This window comes from Gopherus flavomarginatus, chromosome 2 (assembly GCF_025201925.1).
Source record: "Gopherus flavomarginatus isolate rGopFla2 chromosome 2, rGopFla2.mat.asm, whole genome shotgun sequence".
Classification (NCBI taxonomy): Eukaryota; Metazoa; Chordata; order Testudines; family Testudinidae; genus Gopherus; species Gopherus flavomarginatus.
Genome location: NC_066618.1, coordinates 128,338,442 through 128,352,920, shown reverse-complemented (window position 1 = coordinate 128,352,920; position 14,479 = coordinate 128,338,442).

Here is a 14,479-nt window from a genome sequence, read left to right as displayed (position 1 = left end):
CAATTATTGTCTAACATATAGTGTTGTGGAAGTTTGTCCATTTAAAAAATCGCATCCAGATATCAAAGACCCCCAGACACCAGATTGCATTGCCTTTCAATATCTACTGACTTGAGTAGCATTCAAACAGCACTCTGGAAATGAAAAGTTCCAGAACTTCTGAACTATCCAGTTCTACCTTATTCATTATAGTGTTCAGTTAGTGGTGAATACTATAGTTATGATGGCAAACCAGTTTTAGTTATATTTTCATTCTTTTGGAGCTGAAACTTTCCATTAATTTTAGCTAGAGAATTTGAGAAAAATTCCATTTATATGCTTTATAAGTTATGGAAAGCTGAAAAAAAAAACCCAAAACCTTTTCCTAAAGTGAAAAAAAAATGCTTTTTTTTTTCATACAGATATCTGAAAAATGGATGATCTTTGAAACTTAAAACTTGGCATAAAACTAGAGTAAGGTCTGGATCTGATATACAGATGCTCCATGGGTTACACAAACCCAATTTACAGAAATCCAGACTTATGGAAAAAGTTCCATAAGCTTCTTTTTGCATAATTGTTGGAGATCCATTCCCGACTTATGCAAAGTTCGACTTAAGCAAGACATTCCAGAATGGAACACTTGCGTAAGTCAGGGAGCTTCTGTAAATGCATCTATACTTGGCGGCTAGGGTTTTATAACTTTAACTATACCAATATAGTTAATGTGGTACAATTTTGGTGTGCAGAAAAGCCCTCATAAGCCTGTGTTATCTATACACTCATTCGAAGTTCAGTGAAATCAATGGAAAGATTCCCTTTGACTTCAAGGGGTTTTGGCTTAGGTCTGTAGAGTAGTACTTTACTCTGAAAGCTGCTCCATTGATTTCAGTGGGTTCTTTGGAGAGTATTCTGTTGCTCTAGGTGAGTAAAAATGACAGAATCTGTTTTTTATTAGCAAACAAATATACTTGAAGTGCTAAATTACATTTCCCTGTGCCTTTCCTTGGTAATCCATATTCTCAGTAACACCTAAGAATTAATATGTGATTATGTAATTAAAGATTTCATCATAATGCTTATGAATAAGAGGGAAAACTTAAGACTGCACATTCACCTTTTGGCATTTCTTGACTTTTGAGATTTTAATCATGTAGTGTTAACTTTTTCATAACATAGCTTTTTAAATGTTATTTGTATGTATTTATATTACATATGTCTGTCCCACTCCTCCACCAACGCCCCCTCATCATCCCCCCACATACAATGAGAGTGAGAATGTTAGAAAAATCTGCATTAAAGGTTTAGTGTTGCCAGTTTGTTCTAAGTATGCTTCTATATGAGTCTCTGTAGTGATTGGAACACTTGCCACATTTGCAGACATACTGCAGTGTGTAAATCTGATTACTGATGGGCTCTCTCTAGAGAATTCTAGATATTTAAATATGAAGCGAAGAGAGTCTCCATGGTGAATCTGATTTGCCTTTGTGTTCCTACCAAAGCATGTAATAATATTCATTCATGGTAAATTAGTGGTCTGATTTGTTTTATTGTGCACAAAAAAAGTCAGAGAAATAATAGGCAATGTCTTGGGCAGCTGATACTCATTTCTATTAGCTCTGCCATGACTGTTTCAGTGATTTTATTGCACATACCAAAATTACCTCCTCCCAAGCTCCCACCCACAAAAAGAATGTCTTTGGTTTTTTTATTTAGACATTCAGTAACGTTCCAGGTGTTATTATAGTGTTTGTCTTATACAGGAAATATAGGACTCAATATAGCGCTCTTTACTCAGGCAAAACTTCCAGTGACAGGAAATTCAGTGGGAGTTTTGCCTGACTAAGTACTGCAGGATTGGGCCTGTTGCTGAGTGCTGCTGCTAATGACATGAACGATGACATATATGATCAAAGAATCATGTAAACTCTATTGCTAGTGTTAATTATGTGTAATATGATGTAAGTGATTGTCAGGATAATCCTGTAGGCATAAACATAAACAGTGTTGCTGAGCCTTTGCTGCTGCTGTTGTCCTGCCATCATTTTCAGACACTGTCAGAAAGCGAAAATTAGGATAATTGAAAATACATTTCAGCATTGCTATAAGAAATAGACAGGAACGTTACTGTCACTGCCTTTAGTGGATTTCTTTGAGTGGGCTAATCCTCAAGTTTGAAATATCTAAACTTTCTATAACCACAGGTTCAGTCTTGCCAAGATCGATTCAGCCTTCATTCTTCCAAATGGGATTAAGTGGATTTCCTACACTTCGTTATGTGTAGGTCTTTCCAACAAAATATTAAAAATCACGCTCCTATCAGCTTAGAATAGGGGTTTTCCCCTGTGTTCTGGCCAATCCCCCCTTCTTCCTTGTCAATTGCAGGGTACTATGTGCAAGTTTCTCTGTTAGATGCTAACCTCTATTCCAGAGGCAGCTGGATTACAGTGACAAGTGAAGTGACTCCTAGATGGACCAGTATTTCAAGCCCAATTGTGCATCCCTTGCTCATTCAGGGACTATTCACATGAGTGAAGACTGATATATGAAAAAAGATTGCAGGATCATGCCCCAAAAGTTTGTAAATTGCTTTGACATCCTTCCAGAAGAAAGATGCCGCATTCATTTAAGATTTTCTTCTGCTCTGTTTAGCTGTAATATAAAATTCCTGACTGATTCATTTTTAAAAAAATGGTGTATATGCAATCTCTATCTATCTATCTATAGATCTGGTTCTCCAGAGAATCATTCTGGCTTTGATTGTTCCCCTCATATGGTGAAAGTTGAATGCTATCTGGACAACAAAGGGGATAAATATTAATATTGATGAGGATTCAACTGCTGCCTCCTGCTAAGCCATTTCTCTTGTAATGATTTAATAAGCTCAACCAAGTGCTACTAATTAGCAATGTGAATATGGCTGCACACAATCATCATTATTATAGCCAAGCTTTTAATTTCTAATTATTTATAGACATTCAGGCTGGGGCAGAATTCTTAAAGAGACTGATGTCCTTCAAGCCCTACCAGCAGCAGTCTCCCTGAGCAGCGAGAATAGGACACATAAAATAAAAAGGGAAATAGTTATATCTAAAGAAATCACTGACACATAGCATTTAGTCATTTACCAGCCATATGATGGGGAAAATGGCATTTACTACAGAAGAGTAGTTCTCACGAGTCTTTTAGAATGACATAGTTTCTCAGTAATACCCTTTTATTTTTCTGACAGTAAACAGGGTCTTTTAAAGGCTACACTGAGGAGTCAGAATGTAGGATTCAGAGGTTTGCCCTTGGCAGATATTGCTATTTGTACCAAACAATTATGGAAATTTTATATTTTTTACAACTGTGCCCTGAGAAGTGAACTTACTACAGGATCCCAAAATACTGTGCTTAAAATTCTTGTCCCGACATAAAAAATATGAAGAAATTTGCAAAATAAATTACAAAGGAAGCATTCTGAAGGGATAATGGTGAGCACTGGCCAATGCAATTAAAATGAACATGCCCATCTATCTTCCTACCCCTGGCTTGCCTCCAATAAATCAACACACATGTAATTGGCATGGGAGCCTGTAACCAGATGTATTTACAAAAACAACTTTTACATGACAAAATGCTGAGCAAATAACAGACTGAAAGCAAGGCATGAATGTAACCTCTTCAGTAAGGTAAACCTCACTGTTCATGAACATATATACCACCATGCTACAGACTGATGAACTAGCCTGGCTAGGTGCATTATGTTATGGAAGTTTATAGGCACTCTGAAGTTCTGGGGGAAGGATACTGGTCTGTATGGACCATTAGTCTATTTAATATAATTATAATTGTTGAACTACTTCTTATATACTGTGTAATTTATTCACATTATTTGTATAGCACCAACAGCATGTCAGGGAGCTTTGCAAACAAGTATCCGTGCCCCAAAGTAGGGCTTTGGAGCAGAGCCTGGAGCTGGAGCACAGAGCAGCTCCAAAGCAGTGGAGGTTCATGTTTTTGCCTGGAGCAGGAGTGGAGCCGGAGCACAGCTCTAAAGATCTCACAATGTACAAAGGATAGGGGAAGGGCAAGCAGAGTAGTGAAGCATTGTAGTTTGTATGGATCTTGTGAGTTCCATGTCAGTTTTGCTGACCTTTTTGTTTTGCTTGCTCTTTAACCTTCCACTGCCTAACCAGATGAGGATTTGCCTGTATAGACTTTTGGAATATATTTTAAAGAGAAATTTGAAAGAGAAGAGGCATGGTATGCCAGTTCAGGGAACAGGTTCCAAGCACATGGAGCTGCATGGAAAAAGGCTTAGAATGAGGCAGTGGAAAGAACCTGGAGGAGACTGGTAGTCATGATGCTTAGGTGAAGAAAGAGGGTAAGTGGGAAGGGGAAGGAGACAAGAGTAGAGAGATAGTCAGGAGGTAAGTTGTGTAGGGCCAAGAAGGAAAGGACAAAGAGCTTAGGTTTTATGAGAAAGTGAGGACAATCCAATGAAGTAAATGTGAAGAGAGTGGGGCCTTAGTCATAATGTTGGAGAAGATTTAATGATTTTTGCAGTCACATTCTGCTCTCATAAACTGAGGAGAAAGTTTGGGAGACAGAGAAGAAGAGTTGAGTTGGGTAGACTAATAGGATCTGGATAATAGTTTTTGGCAGTGGAAATAGAAAAGAAGGGATAGATTTTTAGAGATTTTCTAAAGGAAAAGTCTTTGGACTTTAGAGACAACTTTCAGTGTATGGGTGAAGGAGAATGAGGAGTAAAAAATAACAAAGTGGAAACAAGTCTGAGTGACAGGAAAGATGCTGCAGTTGCAATACATAAGGGAAAAAAGGGAAGGGTCCCCTCTTACTTATATTCCCTTCTTGATTACATTACAGTCCACAAAAGATACTCAGTGCCCCTGCAATATGACATGCTTGCAAAAATATTTCTAAGGAGAAACTATATACACAATCATATAGATCCCAATTCTGTTCTCATACTGGATTTCAGTTGATTTAGTTTGATTTACACTGATGCAACTGAGAGCAGATTGGGTTTATGGATGACACCACATATAGAACAACAGGAAAACCTCCCATCTCTAATTTGGGCAGCTTGGAACAGAGCATCTGGACAATGGCTCGACTAAAGTGGTAATAGCTGGTGTTACTCCCCACATGTATGTGGGAGGGGGCTAGGCCTTGAGATCCACGCAGTGGTGAATTCACTAGTTGCTCACCTTTCCACACCAGTTATACTGATAAACCCTACTCCATGCTCCAGTGAGGAAAGATACCATGGAGTAGAGCTCTGCAGTGTGGAGGAGGTGCAGATTATCCCTATGCAGCCTCCCTGGTTGCCTTCCTATCTAGAAACTACTAGATACTTAACTTCTTATAGGCTTCACCATAAAAATGGGCCTTGTAACTAGTTTATTTATTTGTAGAGCACCAGGGTGTGCATAGTACTTAACTAATATATAGAAAGAAGTGACACTCTTGCCAAAGGTTTAAAATTTAAGAGGCCCCAAACCTGTAAACATTTATGCACATGACCTAATTTTATGCACTGTGAATTACTTTGTAACATTGACTTCAGGGGGACTATTCACAGTGTGTAAACTAAGGCACACGTTTGAGTCTTTGCAGGATCAGGATCTAAATTAAGTTAACAAATCAAACCACCAGGTATATGAAGAGGAAGATCTGAGCAATCTTAATCCCTAGAACAGACTGGTTATTTGTTAGGCTACTGTTCTGATGACTAACAGGATTTTAATACACTAGGGTGCACTTGCTGTCCAGATCACGTGTTCATTTTGCTCCCAATGTACAGAGCAATCTCTTTCGCCATCTTGTGACTTCCCTTTTCTCCACACTTTATCATGGAAGAGCAAATCTACAGAGATTGACATGTTATCATATTACTAATGAGACATTTGGTCCTTCTGAGGTCAACATTCATTCTCTCCCTCTTTCTTGTCAACTAGTGGTTTCTTTCACAAGTTTTCCTCAAATATGTGAAGCAGCTAGTATCTTATGTGTGTGTTGTGATCATTATCCTTCTTACAATGGGCACTTTAAAGAGTTCCATTTCTGCAAATAACTAGTTCCTTTATGGTACTAAGGATGTAAATTGTGCAAAGATCAATCTATAATATAAACAGAACAAAAACTCCTCAGTGGAGTACCTGCTATGTCATTGTTGTGCACTAAGTGGTAGCGCTATCTCCATCCAACAAGCTATGCATCCACTCACAGATTAGAATGACAGTTATATCCATTTATTGATAATATTATGTATTATTTATCTATGTAGGACACTATATCACCACCTATGTTTGTGTATATCCAGCTACTCTTGCTCTTCAGAAAGAAAACGCTGGAAAATTCACTTGTTATTCATCCACTCTCTCCCACTCCTAAGTCACATTCAGCTGATTCTGTTGCTCTTGTTCCTTTCTGAAAAGTGTTCAGCTACTTGAGCAGCACCATTTCCTTCCACTTATAGTGCCCTCATCATCCAGCAGACCAGAAAAGGCACTTCAGCGTACAGCATACAATTGCTCTCTGCTCTGCTGTGAGACAACTACAGGATTGTATATTGAAACACACAGAGATTAAATATATGGTAAATATATGGTAAATACCCTAGGTATTTCAAAAGCATGAGTCAGGCCCCCAAATACCATAAAATCACTTTAAAAATCATGAGATTTAAAAAAAATAAACATTGAGTTCATTTTATTTGCCTTTGGCTTTCAACTTTTGAAGTTCACTTGTGGCATGTTTTCAAATGTTTCTCCATAACCTCAAAGGCTAGAAATTTGTTCTGTTTTCTAATGAAAGCTGAGAGATTCTGAAGACATATTATTCTGTGAGAAGGGAGTTCAATAAACACACTAAACATTGCAAATGTTGCAAGAGCTGGCAACACTGAATAAACATTTTAATATACCAAAACTAACAAACAACAACAAGCAGACATGAACTCTTCTGGGGAACTCTCTGCTCATTTTCTTTCTGTTTGAAAAGAAAATAAGGATTTATTCCAATAAGGTGTATTTGAGGATATATATGTCTATTAGCTTTTCCTACTTATCTACTGTACTTCTGATAGCTGGGGTGGAGTAAGTGGCTAAGGAATTCTGAAAAATATAGAAAGCAATTAGAATAATTAGTAATTTAATTAAAATATACAGGTGTGATTAGCTCCACAGCTCACAAAGGGCATGGTTCAGAATGCTGATACTGACACTACAGCCTGATGACAGTGCATTATGCTTGCCAGTTTTTTTCACACCTTATTCTGTTAAATCAATACCTGGACTGAACCAGATTTCAAGTAACTCCCTTTAGTAATGTGTGCTGTACATTATTTATTAATTGTAATCCACTGTTACCTAATACTAATTTTTCTCTTATGTTGGTCTACGGCGAGGTGAAAGGGAGACATAGGGCTTCACTATACTTGCAAGTTAGAGCGCATTAAAGCATCCCCAGGCGCCCTAATTCCCGACCTGTCCATACTGGCAAGACACTTAGATCTCCTGGACTCTGCAGCTGGAGCGCTCCTGGTAATCCACCTCCATGAGAATTATAACACTTGTTGCACCTCGGCTGAAATGCCCTTGTGTCAGTGTGAACAAGGTGTTGCATTACTGCACTTTGATCGGCCTCTGGAAACGTCCCATAATCCCCTTAATCAAGTGGCCACTCTTGTTGTTTTGGAATCGGCTGTAGAAATGTGGCTATCCCCTTTCAAAGCTCTTTTTCTGACAGCTGGCATGCTTATCTGCTCTGTGACAAAGCAAGCCATTAGTGAGGAATGTTGCTTGCTGTGAGTGTGTGAGAGAGAGGTGGGCGGGGGGGAAAGGAGGTCTGAACTGACCAAACAGCATGCTGACACACTCTCAGCAGCCCAAAAACCCACTCTCTCTCCCCCCACATATAAACACAGCACATTCCCTGTCACACTCCAGCCCATCCCCCACATTTGAAAAGCATGTTGCAGCTACTTGAACATTGGGATAGCTACCACAATGCACTGCTCTTTGTGACGTTGCAAGAGAGCTGCTAATGTGGGCATGCCAATGTGCTTCCAGCTGAGAGTGTAAACACTCGGCTGTGTCTTCCCTGCTGCGGTCTCTGAAGGCTGGTTTAATTCCCAGTGCTCTACATCTGCAAGGGTAGCCATGCCCATAGGTACAAGTCTCTTGGAAATATAAACACAGTCTCCGTGCCTTTGCTCTCTAATAGGCTATGTCTACACTACGGACCTTACAGCAGCACAGCTGTACCACTGCAGCTATGCCACTGTAGGGTCTCCTGTGTAGCTACTCTATGGCAGGGGCAGAGGGGAGAGAGAAATCTCCTGCCGGCTTAATTAAACCATCCCCCAATGAGTGTCTCCTGCCGACATAGCACTGTCCACACTGACACTTTTGTCTGTGAAACATATATCGGTCAGGGGTCTGTTTTTTTCACACCTCTGACTGATAAGTTTTACTGACAAAAGTGCTACTTTAGACAAAGCCTTAGACAGAAAAAAGCTCAAAAAAACCCCTTGTGAATAAAGTGAGAAATAAACATAGCTGTATATTTCTTTAGTGAGTTCCCATTTCCCAGTTGCCCATTGTGCAGTTAAAGCAGTCTAAATTAGAATTATTTCCCGTTACCCACATAATTCAGCCTAACTGTATACAATTTTCACGTTTATAAATATGGATAACATACAGAGACAAATAAGCATGTATGGTCCCAATCTTGTAAAGATTTACAAATGCTTAATTTTAAAAAACCCAAAATTAAATGCAATGTATCTAAATAAAGGTTATCCTTGCTAACTTGTGGAAGATTAAAAGCTAAGGCTAAAGTAAGCACATTTGTCCTAATGGTATTCTGAATGTATGAAATATATTAACCTATAAGGAAACCTTTCACAGCTACTTTCATGTCTAAAAAATAATCATATTTGTTGGTCACAAATGTGTGATTTTTGATCATTTTCCAAAAGAGATAGTTTGAAAAGAAATACAACAAAATGAAGAAACTGAGAAACAAAAACAATGAAAAAGGAAAATTAATATAAAGAAAAATAGATGAATGGAACAAGTGAAATATTTGATTAACCTGCGTGAGTTAATCTCTACACAAATTGCATAATTCTTCATTGTACCAAACATAGCACTTATCTAATTTGACTCCAGGCAAGTAAATAGGAACAATACCAGAGACGTTTTTTCCTTTGAGGAAAATAAGATAGACTGTGCTGTTCAAGTTATGTCCTGTGGTCCCGCTGCAGCTAGGTTCAATTAATAATTCTACATTGCTCCAAAAAGAAACTTCAGTTAGTCTGGGTGAACGGGTTTGGTGCCTAGCTCTACCTTTATTCAGGCAAAACTCCAACTGAAGTCCTGATTATGGACTGCTTGATTGGGCACTTTACTGGATACTTTTACTGGTCTTAGAAGGAATGAAACACTGGAGAGTCTTTGCTTGCTCTGAAGTTAATAGCTAAACCCCTATTGACTTCAAGGGGACCATGAGTAGGTCTTGAATCTCTCTCCTTCCTTTCATCCTTGAGTAAAATTCACAAGCTTTCTACTAGGCTTCGCTTTATTGAAGATCTCTGTCTTCCTATTCCTTTGCAAAAATTAGTCCATTTAAGAAAACATCATTCTGGATTCTTTGAAATTTCAGCAATTACTGTGAAATGAGCAGAAATTTATGGTTTTCTGGCATTCCTTTACGAGTTATAGAAAAATTCTTATCTTTGACTCTGTCTTTAGGAATATAGGCCTGAATGCACAAAAGGAGTTAGATACCTTAATCCTGAAACTGGGAGTTTGGCCATATCTACACATACAGCACTGCAGTAGCACCGACGCAGCTGCAGTTTGTCTGGTGAAGACACTCTATGCTGATGGGAGAGAGCTTTTCCGTTGGCATAAAAAAAACACCTCTGTTAGTGGCAGAAGCTATGTCGATGGGAGAAGCTCTCCTGTTGACATAGCTCTGTGCACACAAACGCTTATGTTGGTGTAAGTTATGTCACTCGGGGGATGGTTTATTCACTCCCCTGAGCCAACATAAATTATGCCGACATAGGCTGTAGTGTAGACATAGCCTTAGGTGCCTAAAACAGGAATTTCTATGATGCACGAAACTCCTCCTTGAACCTAGAGGTTCCTTAATTCACTTGGAGCCTACATTTTTGCAGTAGAAGTTCCCTAGGTGTCTGTTTTTGCTTCTGGGCATGTGCGTTGCTGCCCTTCACTAAATGTCCAGGCACCTATTTCCTGTTTAAGCCCTGAACCGATTCACAACCCAGGAGCAGATAAGTCATGTGTGAGGCCCAGTACAGTAGGTGTGTTCAGAGGATGCCTTCCAGATTGGGCCCGTCAAATGAGTTTACACAAAATAGCCAGGGTGGGAAGGACTTCCCTCATAACTCACCCCACTGGTTAGGCTATTCACCTGAGATGTTGGAGAGCCCCAGTTCAAGACCCTCTCCACTTGAAGAGGAGAAAGGATTTGAACAGGGAGATGATAGCACTCAGGGGAATGTCCTAACCATTGGGCTATGGGATATTCTGGTGTAGGATTCCCTCTGTCTCTCCTGGTGAAGTTGTTGCACTAATTAAACAGTCATTGGAGTAGAGGGACTGGATCCTGAGTGTCCCACGTGAGACCTCTAACCACCAGGCTAAAGAGTGATTTTCATGCCTGTGTGCTCATTCTCTTGATCTCACTCTCTCTCTTAAAGAGTTTCTTGGGCCAGACAGAGCGAGCGAGCAAGAGAGCAAGCATGAGAACTGATTCAGCCTCCTGGTGGTTAGAGCAGGCTGGGAGGCCCAGGATCCAGTGCCTCTGCTCCAATGACTCTTTAATCATTTGTCCAGAATGCAACAGCTTCAACAAGAGAGACAGAGGAAACCCCATAGCCCAATGGTTAAGGCACTTATCTAAGAGGTGTCAGAGCCCTGCTCAGATCCCTTCTCCCACTCAGGGGAAGTACCCTAACCACTGGGCTAAAAGTTTTGAGGGAAGTCATCCTCCTTCACCACTTCCTTCCCCCTTTCCTTTGCTTTAGGAATCAAACTCCAAAAGAGGATTTGCAGCTGAGAATCACACAGAGGGAGGCACTTCCCTGCAGCTCAGACTTTGGCACCTATCTCTGAGACAGTGGCAGGGCTCAGCATACACCCATCTCATTAACATCTTACATTGGCTATTTTAAGTGGTCCTCTGGCTAGTGGCTCGCTTTTGGGAATCTCAGTCTAAGGTGCCTATCTCTCCCCATTCATTGTATAGGAGTTCAAGGGCCAAACTGGGGCTTTAAGAATCACAGTGATTTTCTAGGTGCCTAAAACCTAAGCATGGAAATGCGCAGTGTCCCAATGCCTAACTCCTTTTGTATATTCAGGCCTAAGTAACTAAAGTTAATGCTTTTGCTACTGAATGAACTATAAAAGCAGCAAAGAGTCCTGTGGCACCTTATAGACTAACAGATGTTTTGGAGCATGAGCTTTCGTGGGTGAATACCCACTTCGTCAGATGCATGTAATGGAAATTTCCAGGGGCAGGTATATATATGCAGGCAAGCTAGAGATAATGAGGTAATTCAATCAGGGAGGATGAGGCCCTGTTCTAGCAGTTGAGGTGTGAAAACCAAGGGAGGAGAAACTGGTTCTGTGCAAATAAATGATGGTCACATTACCACCACCCTATACCGAAAACCTACCGACCACTATGCCTACCTTCATGCCTCCAGCTTCCATCCCGGGCACATCACACGATCCATTGTCTACAGCCAAGCACTGAGGTACAACCGCATCTGCTCTAACCCCTCAGACAGAGACCAACACCTACAAAATCTCCACCAAGCATTCTCAAAACTACAATACCCGCATGAGGAAATAAGGAAACAGATCAACAGAGCCAGACGGGTACCCAGAAGCCTCCTACTGCAAGACAAACCCAAGAAAGAAACCAACAGGACTCCACTGGCCATCACATACAGTCCCCAGCTAAAGCCTCTCCAACGCATCATCAGGGACCTACAACCCATCCTGGACAATGATCCCACACTTTCACAGGCCTTGGGTGGCAGGCCAGTCCTCGCCCACAGACAACCTGCCAACCTGAAACATATTCTCACCAGTAACTGCACACTGCACTATAGTAATTCTAGCTCAGGAACCAATCCATGCAACAAACCTCGATGCCAACTCTGCCCACATATCTACACCAGCGACACCATCACAGGACCTAACCAGATCAGCTACACCATCACCGGTTCATTCACCTGCACATCCACCAATGTAATATACGCCATCATATGCCAGCAATGCCCCTCTGCTATGTACATCGGCCAAACTGGACAGTCACTACGGAAAAGGATGAATGGACACAAATCAGATATTAGGAATGGCAATATACAAAAACCTGTAGGAGAACACTTCAACCTCCCTGGCCCACACTATAGCAGACCTTAAAGTGGCCATCCTGCAGCAAAAAAACTTCAGGACCAGACTTCAAAGAGAAACTGCTGAGCTTCAGTTCATCTGCAAATTTGACACCATCAGCTCAGGATTAAACAAAGACTGTGAATGGCTTGCCAATTACAGAACCAGTTTCTCCTCCCTTGGTTTTCACACCTCAACTGCTAGAACAGGGCCTCATCCTCCCTGATTGAACTACCTCATTATCTCTAGCTTGCCTGCATATATATATACTTGCCCCTGGAAATTTCCACTACATGCATCTGACGAAGTGGGTATTCACCCACGAAAGCTCATGCTCCAAAACATCTGTTAGTCTATAAGGTGCCACAGGACTCTTTGCTGCTTTTACAGATCCAGACTAACACGGCTACCCCTCTGATACTTGAATGAACTATATTATTTATAGGTATTACCACAGTGCCTAGAAGCCCTAGTCATAGATCAGGACCTCACTGTGCTAGGCACTGTACAAACATAGAACATATATGTTTTGAATGTTCAAAGTATGATCATCCAAATTGCATGTTTTTGGCCCTATGATCATATGCCTAATGTGTGAAAGCTATACAATTTCTACATAGGATTTTATATAGCACCCATTGAAGACAATGTAAATAGTCCCATCAACTTCAATGGCTATTGGATTGGAACCATAGTGCAGTAAGTACTGATGGGTTAAGTGGAATATCAAGTAACATTTTAATTAAGATTTGCACACAAAAGAACTATGTGAAAATCAATTAAAATATTCTTTAATGTTTCTCAATTTAAATTTAAATATCAGGAACTACATTATTGCTATGTTCAAAAGTCATTTTTGTTCTCACTCAGGGAAAAAAAATCATAATTAAAAAAAAAAACTTATATATATAGTATAACCAATCCAGAAGCCTACTCCTTCCTTATTTACTCATATGAGTAGTCCCACGGATACATTTGGGGTTACTTGCAAAATAGAGGCTCCAGAATTGCACTATTCAGAATGTATTCTGAGATGCAAGGAACCAGATTCACGAGAAGAATATTGTGGAGATAATTGCCATTTGCAAGAATTTAACAAGTAATGCATTTTGCTGATTATTCTTTACTTTCTATGTAAAGATTTCAAAGTAAGCTTTAATTAATATATTTATCTAGTAACATATTCCAATTTACATAAATTACTGTACTTTGAAAATATCCATTTTCCAGATTTCCAGATTTAACAAGAATAAAAAATATTGCTCCAACTATCTGGTAAAACAGCCCATTTTCTTATTTGCTATTGAAAGTAGATAAATAACAAATAAGAATATAATTTGTTAAAATTATGCAAAGAAAAGTATCTTCCCATTATTCCATTCATGAATCCTGCTTGAGGCATTTTGTGTCTTTGCATGTTAATACACATTCCCTAAAGCTCCATCTTTTATTTTATTGTTGCCATTGAATTTAAACACCTATCTTCTCATCTCAATATATTATCTGAATAATAAAACTGGTGCCTCAATATCTGAGTATGAAGCTTGGAAAAGAATGTTTCTCAACACTTTTCATATCCTTTGATAAACACTTCTAAAGGGTTCATACACCTGGCAGGCAGCAGCGTGCCGTTAAAAATGCTGCCCAACCCAGCCTGCTCTTCTCCACCTCCTGCCTACCACTTTCTCTGGTGGAGGCAGGGGGCAGAAGCAAGCTTGGTCCTGCCAGCTGCTGTTGTATAGCAGGTTTTGCCAGCAGCCAAGCTTCCCCATCCCCCACCTCTTCCCCAAGCGCGCTATATCGAGCCCCGCCTCCTCTCCCTCCCTGCCGCCGACGGCCCTTGCAAGGGAGGGGAGAAGAGCAGCCCCAGCGCCCTCGCTGCTCATACTGGTAAGGAGGCGGGGATGGGAGGCAGGACAGGGGCATTGGGAAGAGGGGTAGGAGCACGACGTATCCGTCCAGCCCCCTGCCATGAGCCACTCAGGACAGGGGGCTGGGAGCACCCCCCTGATCCCAGCCCCGCCCCCCAGCCCTCTGCCCTGACCCCTGCACTC